This window comes from Aquarana catesbeiana, linkage group LG03 (assembly GCF_042186555.1).
Source record: "Aquarana catesbeiana isolate 2022-GZ linkage group LG03, ASM4218655v1, whole genome shotgun sequence".
In the NCBI taxonomy this organism is placed as follows: domain Eukaryota; kingdom Metazoa; phylum Chordata; class Amphibia; order Anura; family Ranidae; genus Aquarana; species Aquarana catesbeiana.
Genome location: NC_133326.1, coordinates 683,210,108 through 683,225,740, shown reverse-complemented (window position 1 = coordinate 683,225,740; position 15,633 = coordinate 683,210,108). Strand labels below are relative to the sequence as shown.

The following is a 15,633-nucleotide window of genomic DNA, read 5'->3' as shown; positions in this document are numbered from 1 at the left end:
TGGTTTTATTACCGCTTTAAAGTGATACTAAAGGTTCGTTTTTTGTTTTTTTAAAAATAACAAACATATCATACTTACCTCCACTGCGCAGCTCGTTTTGCACAGAGTGGCCCCGAACATCCTTTTCTGGGGTCCCTCGGCAGCTCTTGCGACTCCTCCCCACATTAGAGGTCCCCCCCTTGGAGAAGCGCTCTCCCAAGGGGGTTACCTTGCGGGTGCGCTCACAAGTCCAGCATTTGGCATCCATACAGGCCCAATGCAGGACTCAGCCCCAATCCCCACTCCCCCCACCTCCGGCACTCGCGTCATTGGATTTGATTGACAGCTGCGGGAGCCAATGGCTGCGCTGCTATCAATCTATCAATCAAGAGACGGGAACCCATGGAGGGGGGGGGATGGCGGGGACGTGCCAATGGAAATTCGGGGCTCAGGTAAGTAAAACGGGGCGGCTGGGGGCTGGTGACTGCCAGGTGCTTTTTCACCTTAATGCATAGGATACATTAAGGTGAAAAACACGAGCCTTTACAACCCCTTTAAGTACAATCACCAAAATTCTATACATCAAACATGTAAAAAAAAAGTGAAAGTGACCCAAAAAGAACTCCCGGGGGAAAAATTACAATAATCATGCAAAATATTCACCCACTAAAATACACCATGGTCTCCCTGCCTGGTTCATATCTGTACAGTTTGCAAATTTGTTTTTTGGGCAGATGAAAAAAAAACGCAGCAAAAACTCAATACATGCTATTCTGCAGCTTCTCCATTGAAGTCTATTGAAACAAAGACGCACTGTCTTGCGTTTAAAAAAAAGTCCCTGACCCATTATAAATAAAGCAGCAGCTAAAAAAAGCGTAGATGTGAACGTGTCCCATAGGAAAACCTTGTTAAATGGACTGTTGTGCGTTTCTGAAAAAAAAAAAAAAAAAGCACTAAAAAACGCATAGGTTGCTAAATCACACACACAAAAAAAAAAAAAAAACACACCAGGCCTTGCTTAATAGATATGCCCTGGTGAACAACTTGTTCTAAAAACATTTTTCTGCAATTCCATCTAAGCAAGTGAACCTATTATTAATGAAAGAACCCAACATTAGCATATAAGCACCTAATATTGATTTTTTTTTTTAATGTAAAGCACATAAAAAAAATGTAACCAAAAGCAAGGTATTGTAAAAATGGCATGGGCTGCTGGGCACTGCCATGGGGGATTTGTACCATTGTACCATTGGCAATTTACAGAAAAAATAATACCGTACAGAAGGGAGAAGGTCCTTTTCATGTTGTCCCGAAGGCAAAATAAAATATACAAAACCTTCGGGGTAGTTTTAGCAGCAACATATACTTCTTCATTATGCAGTTCCATAAGTGCAAGCAGCTACTGTAAACACTACAAGTCCCATCTTCCACTGAGGCGGGAGGGGAGGGGGCCCACAGAGTGCCCACAGCAGGGTGGTGGTGTCACCGCACTTGTAGTCCATTAAATACTTCCTTCTGTCCAATAACAGAAGGCCTGGGGCTGAAGATAAACCATGCACGAGCCTGCGCATTGCACCTGCGACACACTGATTGTGGTTGCAATGCTCTGCAGGCTTGACTGCAAAAATCTAGTAAATGCACATTTTTTGTTCATTTATTGTGTGTGATATATATATATATATATATATATATATGTTGGTAAGGACTAAAAATATAACTTTCAATATTATTCGGCTAGGTGAAAATGTAATATTGCATTTTTTTTTCTTTTGCTTTTATTTTAAGCGATTATGCAGTTAACAGTTAATAGTGTCTGCAGCATTTAGCCAATAAGGTTAATCGTCACTTTAACGTACTAGTACATTTAAATACTATGCATTCTCATTTCTCACCACTAGGTGGAGCCCTTTGGTTCCTTTGAACATTTTCCAATTTTTCCTTATGTTCTGCTGTTGCAAAGAGTTCAGCCCAAAATCTCCTTTCCCTATCTGATCTATATTTAGAGACGGCCTGCCTGAAAGGCTACTGCTACTGTAGTAATGTGTTTTTTTTTAGCTAAACCATAGTCCTCTAGGAATCCTCTTTAAATATATATATATATATATATATATATATATATATATATATATATATACACACACACACACTGTATATTTACACTATATTACCAAAAGTATTGGGACACCTGCCTTTACACGCACATGAACTTTAATGACATCCCAGTCTTAGTCCGTAGGGTTCAATATTGAGTTGGCCCACCCTTTGCAGCTATAACAACTTCAACTCTTCTGGGAAGGCTGTCCACAAGGTTTAGGAGTGTGTCTATGGGAATGTTAGACCATTCTTCCAGAAGAGCATTTGTGAGGTCAGGCATGGTCAGGCACTGACGTTGGATGAGAAGGTCTGGCTCGCAGTCTCCACTCTAATTCATTCTAAAGGTGTTCTGTTGGTTTGAGGTCAGGATTCTGTGCAGGCCAATCAAGTTCCTCCACCCCAAACTCGCTCATCTGTGTCTTTATGGACCTTGTTTGTACACTGGTGTGCAGTCATGTTGGAACAGGAAGGGGCCATCCCCAAACTGTTTCCACAAAGTTGGGAGCATGAAATTGTCCAAAATGTCTTGGTATGCTGACACCTTAAGTGTTCCCTTCACTGGAACTAAGGGACCAAGACCAACCCCTGAAAAGCAACCCCACACCATGATCCCCCCCCCTCCACCAAATGATTTGGACCAGTGCACAAAGCAAGGTCCATAAAGACATGGATGAGTGAGTTTGGGGTGGAGGAACTTGACTGGCCTGCACAGAGTCCTGACCCCAACCCGATAGAACACCTTTGGGATGAATTAGAGCAGAGACTGCGAGCCAGGCCTTCTCTTCCAACATCAGTGCCTGACCTCACAAACACACACTCCTAAACCTTGTGGACGGCCTTCCCAGGAGAGTTGAAGCTGTTATAGCTGCAAAGGGTGGGCCAACTCAATATTGAACCCTACGGACTAAGACTGGAATGCCATTAAAGTTCATGTGCGTGTAAAAGCAGTTGTTCCAATACTTTTGACAATATAGTGTGAGTATGTGTGTATATATATATATATATATATATATATATATATATATATACACATACACATATACACACACACACACATACATATACACACACACTGTATATTCTGGTGCATCATGCCAGAACACAATGGGTTAACGCTCCGCCCCTTAACCCCATCCAAGTCTATAAAATTAACTCCAGCCAGCCCCCACTCATTCTTTTTCCTGTCCTTGCCATAGACGAGTTATCTGTTTATCTGGTTTTAATTTTTGCTCTTACCTGCCTGTTTCTGTAGCCATCCAACCAGAATTAATCCCTCTTTTTCTAAGATCTCTGCTATTGACTCTTAATGAGGCTAGCAGCAGGGAGTCCCATTCTGAGTATCTCAGGACAAAGAGATCTCAGACTAATTGCTTAAAGTGGAACTAAACCTATTGATCTGTTTCCAAAAACAGTTGCATTCAGACATGCCTTAAGATATAACTGCCACAGTTGCTTGTGCTCTCAGCCAAACTGTCAAGACATCAAATGGTTGCTGTCACAAATGATCACATGTGCAGCACCTTGGCAGCTGCAGAACAGAGGCTAAGATGGCAGCTTCTTTGGCTGTAAAGGAGAGGGGGGTTTAGTTCTGCTTTAAAACAGTGCATAACGTTTCCATAGCATGTGTCCATCATGTTGTTTTCCCCTCCTTTATTTTGTGTTCTAAGTCGCTTTCGACACAACAATTTTTCCTCCAATTTTCTGCCTTTTTCTTCATCTTTTTTCTTTCTGTGCCCTAACCAAGATGGCGCCAGTGTGCCACAGGGGGCCTCCTGTGCATATGTGGGTGAAGCTTGGGCATTATCTGTCCATTTCAAAGATGGTTCCTGCAGTCCTCTGTCATTCTCGATGGTGGTGCGTATGGTCTGGACATTCACAGTGGTGCTTGCCCTGTCGTATGATGGCTCCCACAGTTGCACTTCAGCGCATACACAGGCAAGAACACATACCCATGGGCATCCTCCTTGAGCACCGATTTTTAGGAAAGCATACCACTATGGCGGTGGATTCTTCAGTTCCTCTCTTTTCTCAGCCTAAGTGAGCTACCCCTTCATATGGTGGGTGAGTGTTTCAACAGTCCTTCAAATCATTTGACCCATAAATTCCACTCTCATGCTACCCTATCTGTTTTTTCTTTCAGTATCATGATGCCACTAAAGGCACTGTCTCCCTCCAACCCACTTCATGAAGAGCACCCAGAGAATCATCCTATCAGATGCAGATCTCCTGCCCATCATTCATGGAGATGCAGTACATCACATTCTTGCCAGGTCATTGCTCCAATTTAGGCTTACACCAAAGACATAGGCATCCTGATAAGAACACCTGTTGGGTGTGTGGCCAGCTAGCTCCTCCAGAGAAGTTGGATTATTATCAGCCATGTCTGCTTGAAGCAACCAGGTGGCAAAAACTCTGGAAGAAATCTCTATCATTAAACAGTCAGTCAAGGACTGCATATGAACCTTGTTCCCAGGTTCAAGTCACAGAGGAAGTCTCAGATGGAGATGGTAGCGATCATTCTTGAGAATCTGAGGACATAGGTCCTTCATGTTTTGACTTCTCACTGGTAGACCAATTTGTAGGGCATGTTAAAGAGGCCATTTAATAGGAGGATCTAATCAAAAGACTCCTAAAGCAACCTTTCTCAACCAAGGTTCTACGGAACCCTAGGGTTCCTCCAGAGGTTGCTAGGGGTTCCATGACTAGGGATGGTTAAATCTCTTGCCTGATGGCACCCCGATAGTTCTCGCACCAACACCACTCAATAGAAACACTGGAATGGGACCACTGGAGCTTTTCCTCTCATTTGTCAGGCCAATAACCACGGACAGAAGATTTTTTCCCACTGACCACTAATATATGGGGCCCTACTCTGACCACCATTAAAATGGAGATTGCTCTCACAGACGACCATAGCGATGGGCATTTTTCTTACCGACCACCAGTGTAACAGGGCATTTTCGCAGACCAACTGTGCAAGGAAGCCCATCTCTCATTGATCACCAATGTGGTGTGGTTAAAGATGGTCATAGATGGATCTAAATTTGTCTGGTTCAGCAGGAAATGGATGAGAGGAGAGGAGTCAATCTAAAAATCGACTCCTCTCGAACGGGACTGTTGGTAAATTTTCATTCAATTAGTATATGCTGACAGTGGGGGAGTCCTCGCTGTCAGAATACTAGGGTATAGCGGGGAGGATTCCTCCATCCCCCTTGCTTGTATGGATGGGGGAATGTGCTCAGTTTTTTTCGACCAGCCTACTGGCTGATCAAAAAAAAAAAATTATGGCCTGCTTTATGTATCATAATCTGTAGATAAAATCATTTTTAGCAGGGGTTCTGAGACCTAATTAGGGTTCCTCCATGATAAAAAGGTTTAGAAATTAAGTGAGGAAATATTTTCCAGATTTGAACAAGCCCAGTTCCACTTTTCCTTACATGAATAATTGTAATTGTATATAGAACAATGGTCCTAACCTTGGTCCTCAAGTACCCCAGCAGATCAAATTTCCAAGACTCTATTCACTTTACACAAGTGCTTTACACCAATGTCATTGGCTTGGTATTTATGACAGCTATTTTATCCAAGGAAAATTTCGAAAAACATGGCCTGTTGGGGGTACTTGAAGACTGAGGTTAAGAACCACTGATATTAAATATACTCTAGATCAGTCTCTCTCAACCTTTTTATCCCAGGAGAACCCATTAAATAATTTTTAAGTCTTGGGCAACTCCTGCTAAAAACCATTTCATTGGAAGTTAGTGGAAAAAAATGCCCTTATATTGGTGGTCAGTGTAAAACAAGCGCCCCCCCCCCCCCCCCCCCAAAAAAAAATTGGTAGATAGAATTGTGCATTTACATACAGCTAAATTGACTATTGGTGTCCTGCAGCTGACTCTGCTAAGAGGTGTTGGCTCTGGAACTATGGAGGCACCAATAAATGGGACAATGATCAGCTGCAGCTCAAGGAACCCCAAAAAACCCCAGACGAACTCTAGAGTTCCACAGAAACCCTGGTTGAGAGTGGCTGCTGCATATAGTATTAAACAGATATACATGTCAGTATAAATATAAAAATGTCCCAAAACCGTTATAAGTTTACCATTTATATTTTCGCGTCCTTTATGTGGGCAAATGTGAGCCTCTGGTCATAAAATAAATGTGTCGCTACGTAAACGTTAGCTATCAGGGGAAAAAAAGGAGACTTGGGGTTTTAAAGACAGCAATCCACGTGTCAAAGGAAACTGAAAACCCTAAAATACTTTTTCTTTCACTAGTGATCAGTGTACAATATACACCCCAGCCCCCAATTTAACTTCACCCTCCCCCCCTTCTATTGTTATGCTGAATGGATCAGTCCAGTCAACAGATGGGACAAAGGGACATAACAAACAAAGGCTAGGGGGAGGCCAAGTGGAACATCTGCTTACGGTAGAGATTATGTTGTGGGTACTAGATAGATACCTGCACTATACAGTAGTAGAAAATACTATATAAAATGTGTGTGTGTGTGTATATATATAGATCTATATATATATATATATATATATATATATATATATATATATATATATATATATATATATATATATATATATATATATATATATATATATATATACAGATCTATATATATATATCCAAAAAATAGGGTGAGTTACTTCCTCTTTTTCCATATTTTCTTGGAGCAGTGTCTGGGTGGGCTCCCAATAATCCACCAATATTCATTTATTCAGTAGAAAAAAATGACGGGACATGATCTCCAATGCAATGATTTACTGATTTCTCAATGATTTACTGATATACAGTATATATATATATATATATATATATATATATATGTGTATATATATATATATATATATATATATATATATATATATATATATATATATATAGTGGCGCTGGTTCGAATCCCAACCACGACACTATCTGCCTGGAGTTTTCATGTTCTCCCTGTGCCTGCGTGGGTTTCCTCCGGGTACTCCGGTTTCCTCCCACACTCCAAAGACATTCTGGTAGGTTAATTGGATCCTGTCTAAATTGTCCCTAGTATGTATGAATGTGAGTTAGGGACCTTAGAGTGTAAGCTCCTTGAGGGTAGGGACTGATGTGAATGTACAAATAATATCTAAAGTGCTGTGTAAATTGATGGTGCTATATAAGTACCTGAAATAAAATAAATATATATCCATATATATATAATTATTATACAGGATTTATATAGTGCCAACAGTTTGTGCAGCGCTTTACAATGTAGAGGGGGGGACAGTACAATTACAATACAGTTTAAGGGACAGGAGGGCCCTGCTCATGGAACTTACAATCTAAAGGGACACATATAGTATATATTGATATATATATTGGTATAATCATACCAAGTATACACTTATATTGATCGAGCAGCACTGCAATAATAATGAAAAAAACATGAAAAGTACTAAATTCATTAAAAAAAGTCAATGCAGAAATAATGGTGTTATCGTCCCTTAGGAATATATACAGTACAAGGACGTTTAGAATTTTCTTTACTTAGCTGCTTCTGTTTGTATTGGGGATTTCATTTACTGAGTATTTTATTGGCGCTGCAGATAAAAACGCTCTGCCAGTAAAAGGATTTTTTTTTTTTAAATCCCAGCAGATCGTACATTGAAGTTTTTTACAATAAAGGAGGGCCCTCACCCACACCCCTGGCTCGTCTAGTGTTGGGCAGAGAAGTGGGAACACTGGCACAGAGAGCCTGGCACCGTCCCCCCCCCTGTGCCCACACACGTGGGAGACCGAGAGTGTGCTGCCGATGGAGACAAAAATAGAGGCCGAAGGGCAATTTATATTGTTTGAGGGAACCTGTCACCAAGAATACAATTCATTACATAAATTACCAAAATTAAATTTAAATTAATTACGTTTTTTTTAAATAAAGTTTAAATGAATTAAATTGAATTTCTCTACCTTGCCTGTCCAGAATGTTTTATTTATTAGATTTTTTTTTATATAGCACTGACAATTTGCACAGCAATTTAGGTTATTGTACATTAACATCAGCTGCCCTCTAAGAACATACAAACTAAGGTCACTGTCATACATTCATATATACACAGGGCCAGTTTCAGGATCCAATTAACCTACCAGCATGTCTTTGGAGAGTGGGAGGAAAACCACACAAGTACAGGGAGAACATGCAAACTTCATGTAGTGTCCCTGCTGGGATTCAGATTAAGGATCCAAGTGCTGCAAGTCAGAATTGCTAACCACTAACCACCGTGCCGCTACAACGCCAGACAAGTTCCCCCCTGAGTGCCGCCATTTGAATAATTGTCCTCGGAGCTCCTAAACTCCATGCTGCTTTCTGAAATTTAAAGGGGACTCTGTATGTATGTATTGTTCATATATATATATATATATATATATATATATATATATATATATATATATATATATATATACATATATACACACACACACACACATTATGTATATATATATATATATATAATTATTATTATACAGGATTTATATAGCGCCAACAGTTTACGCAGCGCTTTACAACATTAGATATACACATACATACATATAAATATACATTTTATATATATATATATATATATATATATATATATATATATATATATATATATATATATATATATATATTTATTTATTTATAAATATATATACACACACACGCACAGTATATATCCTACTATACCATGTGTTAGGGGAAATATCGCACCTCTGGATAGCGGACAGCTGGACTCTGGCAAGAACAATTAGGATTATGAGCAAAAGATGGAGAATCTATGACAGTGGTTAATGATTCTAGCTGGTTGTTTCATGTCTTCACAACTTTTGACAAGCTGCAAGATTGGAACCATCACAGGTATAAATTATTGGGAGTAAAAATATGAAATGTCATGCTCATTAAATAACATTTACCGTATATGTTTGTTCCTGCTCACCCATAAAGCAAACTAGGCAGGGAGGGCATTTGTGTGTGTGTGTGTGGGGGGGGGGGGGGGGGGGGCGTCGTCCGCAGGGGCACTCAGCTATATGTGATCAAAATGAACAAGATTTTCTAGGTTTAGCAGAAACCTTAGATTGTAAGCTCCTTGAGGGTAGGGACTGATGTGAATGTACAATGTATATGTAAAGTGCTGTGTAAATTGACGGCGCTATATAAGTAACTGAAATAAATAAATAAATTGGGTGTCTGTAGAGGCAACTGATCATTTCTAGCTGCCTCCTAGGCCCAGAATCCACTTGCCGCCGCCACCCCCCTTTGAGCCCAGGAATGCTGGAGACCCATTTAGAATGGACAGTGGCAGAATGATGAACCCTGTGATCACTGATTTCCTCTGCTTAGGCCGCATCCGAAGATGACCGACAAAGGGCAGCCACAGCAGGGTAAGCAGCATATAGTATATGCTGTATTGTCAAAAGTATTGGGACGCCCGCCTTTAATGACATCCCAGCCTCAGTCCGTAGGGTTCAATATTGAGTTGGCCCACCCTTTGCAGCTTCAACAACTTCAACTCTTCTGAGAAGGCTGTCCACAAGGTTTAGGAGGGTGTCTATGGGAATGTTTGATCATTCTTCCAGGAGTGCATTTGTGAAGTCAGGCACTGATATGGACCAGAAGGCCTGGCTCGCAGTCTCCGCTCTAATTCATCCCAAAGGTGTTCTATCGGGTTGAGGTCAATCAAGTTCCTCCACCCTAAAATCGCTCATCCATGTCTTTAGTGTGCACTGGTCCAAATCATTTGGTGGAGGGGGGATTATGGTTTGGGGTGGTTTTTCAGGGGTTGGGCTTAGCCCCCTAGTTCCAGTAAAGGGAACTCTTAAGGTGTCAGCATATCAAGACATTTTGGACAATTAATGCTTCCAACTTTGTGGGAACAGTTTGGGGATGGCCCCTTCCTGTTCCAACATGACTGCGCACCAGAGCACAAAGCAAGGTCCATAAAGACATGGATGAGCGAGTTTGGGGTGGAGGAACTTGACTGGCCTACACAGAGTCCTGACCTCAGCCTAGGCTTGCCACATCATCCCTTTAATTCAAGACACATATTAATTACACAGGTTCTGAGGCTGATTTAATGCAGATAAGGCACCAAGTGAGTTTAATTACCACCTTAATCAGCCACAGAACCTGTGTAATTAATGTGTGTCCTGGATTAAAGGGATAATGTGGCAACCCTATCTCAACCCGATAGAACACCTTTGGGATGAATTAGAGCGGAGACTGTGAGCCAGGCCTTCTTGTCCACATCAGTGCCTGACCTCACAAATGCGCTTGTGGAAGAATGGTCAAACATTCCCATAGACACACTCCTAAACCTTGTGGACAGCCTTCCCAGAAGAGTTGAAGCTGTTATAGCTGCAAAGGGTGGACCAACTCAACATTGAGCCCTACTGACTAAGACTGTCCATTAAAGTTCATGTGGGTGTAAAGGCAGGTGTCCAAATACTCTTGACAATGTAGTGTATTTCTATTAGGAATTTGCAAAATTAGACTTATTAATTTTCGCAAAATTTCTGCAAAGACTTGGCAAAGTTTGACCATTTCGGTGAAATGCGGTTGATTCAAGGGGGAAGCCAAAAGGAACCTGGTTTTTGGTGGTTTTTATGTGTGCAGTGGGCTTTCTATGACGCCTGACGGTTAAAGAAGCTTTCATTTAGGCCCTCTTCACATGGGCATTTAGGGGCATACAATGGATTCCAGCAGTACAATTAGTAGTATTTTATAGCTTTAGTTAAAAAAATTAAGTCCTGCTAGGTCACTTTATCTGGTCACTCATGCAGGTATATAAAACGTTCAAGATAAGTACCTGTGCACTGTGCCGAATTTGTAAAGCGGAACTTTACCCATAACAACTTGATAACATATAATGTTCTTTAGCAAGCAACATACATTCCACAATAACCTGTTCCCGTCCGCACTATAGCCAAATGACAGCTACAGCGCGGACCTGGAGGCTGTAAATTGACGTCCTCCCCTTTGTACACTCCCCACGCGCCCCCTGCAGGGCACGCGCGCGCTGTGATCACCGAGTCAATGAGATTCGGGTAATCACAGTTCGGAGAAAGGGGCCAATCCCAGGCCCCTTACCGCGTGATCAGCTGTCAGCCAATGACAGCTGATCACGTGATGTAAACAGAAGATCCGTAATCCGATCACCGGCTTCTGTGTAAGGGACATCAGTCCCGAAGAGGAAGAGACACAGCCGCCTCATCTGTGCCCACCAGTGCCGCATGCCAGTGCCCACACAGTGCATATCAGTGCCCTCCAGTGTATATGCCACCAATCAGTGCCAACTATCAATGCCCACCAGTGGTGCCAATCAATGCCTCATCAGTGCTACCTAGCAGTGCTGCCCATCAGTGTCACTTACCAGTGCCCATCACTATCCATCACTGCCACCCATAAGTGCCCATCACTGCCACCTATCAGTGCCCATCAGGAAAAAGAACCCGCTCCAGGTATCCGAGTCACAAAAATCTCTCCCTCCACAAGGTGCAGGTCCTGGCTCAGTATGTAATTAGCATATAGAAAGAATGAGTAAGCACCAGTAGTTACGGTGTAAAACATGTTAGCTAGTGATTTCATCTTTTGCCGTATGGATTTTAACTAATAAAGAAATTATCGTTGGAGTGCGGTCATCCGGATTGAATTCTCTCTATATATCAGTGCCCATCAGTGCCAGCTATCAGTGCCACCTATTAGTGCCCTTAAATGCCCCCTATCAATGCCCTTCAGTGCCGCCCATCATTGCCACCCATCAGTGCAACCTCATCAGTGCCCACCAGTGACGCCTCATCAGTGCCCACCAGTGACACCTCATCAGTGCCCACCAGTGACACCTCATCAGTGCCCACCAGTGACGCCTCATCAGTGCCCACCAGTGACGCCTCATCAGTGCCCACCAGTGACACCTCATCAGTGCCCACCAGTGACACCACATCAGTGCCCACCAGTGACACCTCATCAGTGCCCACCAGTGCCGCCTCATCAGCGTACATCAACGTAGGGGAAAAATTATCTGTTTGCAAAATTTTATAACAAAATATAAAACTGTTTTGTATCTTTTTTCAAAATTTTCGGTCGTTTTTTCTTTTTTTTTAACAAAAGATAAAAACCGTAGAGGTTATCAAATACCACCAAAAGAAAGCTCTATTTGTGGGAAAAAAAATGATAACAATTTCATTTGAGTACAGTGTTACATGACCACGGAATTGTCATTCAAAGTGTGACAGCGCTGAAAGCTGAAAATTAGTCTGGGCAGGAAGGGGGGGTGTAAGTGCCCGGTAAGCAAGTGGTTAATAATTATGCTACCAAAATGAGTATGTGCTGTAAATTGCCTCCAGCATTGTTTCTACTTGCTGGAGGCTGCCATTTTGCTGAAGCCCAGAGCCCCTGAGCGGCAGTAAATCATAAAGCGGAACTTAACCCATTGATTTAACGGTTTAAAAAAAACAATCCTGGAATGCTAGGATTGTTAACTGTCACCTTTGCTTGTTTCCTCAACCCAAACTGTCAAACCATCAAATGGCTGGGTGTCATAACTGATCACATATGTATCATCATGGCAGTTGCAGATACAGCTGCTGTTTTTGGCTTCAGACGTTTTTTCTACAGTCAATAAACTCTTTAGCATGTTATCCAATGTGTCCATGCACACATAGGCTGTGATCAACTGTTTTTTTGGCTGTAAAAACAAAAAGCAAAACTAGAGTTCTGAGAGGAGTTTTTCAGCTGTAAAAAACCCTCTAACGTTAAAAAACGCAGATAAACACCCAAAAACGCGGCTCACCAGCGTTTTTTTAATGTTTTTGACTCCATTAAAATAAAAAACGCTTACAAACGCTTAAAAACACTATTGCAAAAATGCTGAAAAACTCACTGCTGGAATTTTTAGAATGTTATTAAAACGTCCAGTGTGCATGGGGCCTAAAGGATAGGAGGGTTTAACCACTTACCCTCCGGAAGGTTTCCCCCCTTCATGACCAGGCCATTTTTTGCGATATGGCACTGCGTTACTTTAACTGAGAATTGCGCGGTCATGTGACACTATACCCAAATAAAATTGATGTCCTTTTTCCCACAGAGCTTTCTTTTGGTGGTATTTGATCACCTCTGCAGTTTTTATTTTTTGCGCTATAAACACAAAAAGAGCGACAATTTTGAAAAAACAAAACACAACATTTTATACTTTCTGCTATAATATACACATCCTATAAAAAAAAAATAGAAAAAAAAATAGAATTTCCTCAACAATTTAGGCCAATATGTATTCTGCTACATATTTTTGGTTAAAAAAAAAATCCCAATAAGCGTATATTGATTGGTTTGCGCAAAAGTTATAGCGTCTACAAACTATGGGATATTTTTATTTATTTTTTTACTAGTAATGGCGGCGACCAAGCTACTTATAGCGGGACTGTGACATTGGAGTGGACAACCCGGACATTAACTGACATTTTTGAGACTTTTTGGGGACCAGTGACATAATCCAGTGATCAGTGCTAAAAATATGCACTGTCACTGTACTAATGACACTGGCTGGGAAGGGGTTAACATCAGGGGTGATCAAAGGGTTAACTGTGTGCCTAGCTGGTGTTTTTCTTACTGTGGAGGAGGTGCTTGTACTAGGGGAAGGCACGGATCGGTGTTTGTGATTTGCAGCGACATCGGATCCATGCCTTCCCTACTGACAGAACTGAGATCTGCCTTGTTTACATGCAGATCGGCGTTCTCCCTCTGTACCGAAGGATCGGTGGGTGCTGGCAGACATCGAGTCTGCGGTACCCACTAATTAGTTCCTGCTGTGTATAATCACAGTAGGAGCGGACCGCCGGTGGGGCTCATGCGCGCCCCAGACCTGGAAGTGTTGGATCACGCACTAGGTACGTGATCCGGCGCAGACGTGTCACTTTGCCGCTGTATATGTAAGTTATAAGGCCTTTTCTTTAAGCCAAACGCAAACACTTAAGCCACGTGCGGCAAAATTGTATTTTTTAAGGGGGAACGCTGTGGATACTGGTGTAAAGGGGAACGCTGAGGTAAGGGAGTTTCTGCTCACCAAACCTCCCACTTACATCAGAGGCCACAGGGCACCCCTTACATCTGAGTCCCTCTTACCTTAGTGTACTCGTTCGGAGGCAGGAGAGAGAAGGAGGGGGGGGGGAGACTTCAGCCACAGACAATGGATGGTGAGCTCACTCACCCGAGGATGGAGGCTCAGGCATCGATACCTTACATCCACAATGTATCTGCTGATTGCTGAGCTTCAAACTTCCTGCCCACACATCCCTTTCCTGAGGCACAGAACACCGGGGATTGGAGTGTGGGTGGGCAGACAGAGGGGTAGGGGCGGGAGGAGGAGAAGCAGATCAAGCCCTCTCTCCTCTCCTGTCCATGAATGGAGATGAGGCCCATGTGCACACCTATGCGGTTGTGGTACTTGGGGAGCCACAGTCCATTCTGAATATTATGTCCGGGTTTTAGGTGGTCTGAATCCCAGACACAAGATTCAAAACCCGGACTGTCCGGATGAATCCCGGACAGGTGGTAACCCTACATACACTTCTAGATTTCTTATGTTTGGCCTGTGGGCTAAAAGAAATCTAGCAATTTCCTCCATCCATGCTAAGAACAGGCATGGACGATTTACCCCTGCCAGACTCTTGTATTCTGACAGCCATGAGTGCTCCCTGTCAAAATAGCCAAATAAACATTCAGTCGATCATTTATCCAACAAGCTGCCCAAAGCGGTTGTATACCGCTGAGCTTTTTTTTTTTCTTCCTGCAAGGAAAAGTCATAATGTGCTAGTATGCATCGCTTACTAGCACATTATGTGACACTTACCTTAAAACAAAGCTGCTCCAGCACCGGGATGTCAGCGCTGCAGCCACTTCCATTTTCACCCGTCCTGCTTCTGGGTTCGTGGCCTCCGGCTCTGTGACTGGCTAGAGCCGCCGTTCACGGCACAGGGATCAGAAGGAACGGCACCCGTAGGCCGTTCCTTCAGAGCGCATGCGCCAGTGATGTCACGGTAACGGTACACGTTTAGGAGAGATTTACACTACCCATAGGTAAGCCTTATTGTAGGCTTACCTATAGGTAATTGTTAGCAGAGGAAGTTTACTTCCTCTTTAGACCCCTTTCACACTGGGGCGCTTTTGCGCTAAAAATAGCGCCTGAAAAGCACCTGAAAGCTGCTTCCCATTCATTTCAATGGATGCTTTCACACTGGGGCGGTGCGCTGGCGCAACGGTGCAAAAAGTCCTGCAAGCAGCATCTTTGGGGCATGTTTGGAGTGCTTTAAAAAGTGCCTTAAACCACTTGCCGGCCGCCATATAGCAATATGACGTCGGCAAAGTGGTTGCGATATCCTGAGTGGACATCATATGACATCGCCAGGGCGCGCATCGCGGCAATCGTTGTTGCGGTGTGTCAGTCTGACACACCACAACTCCGATCTAGGTAAAGAGTCTCTGACAGAGACTCTTTACCACGTGATCAGACGCGAGTAGAGGAGAGCCGATCGGCTGCTCTCCTG

At 42.6% G+C, this 15,633-nt stretch overlaps 1 protein-coding gene across 1 annotated transcript in view; it reads right to left on the bottom strand.

Annotated features, from left to right (window-relative positions):
• Positions 1–15,633, bottom strand: part of EFNB3 (ephrin B3) — a 149,087-nt gene that overhangs the window by 67,276 nt on the left and 66,178 nt on the right. The window lies entirely within an intron of this gene.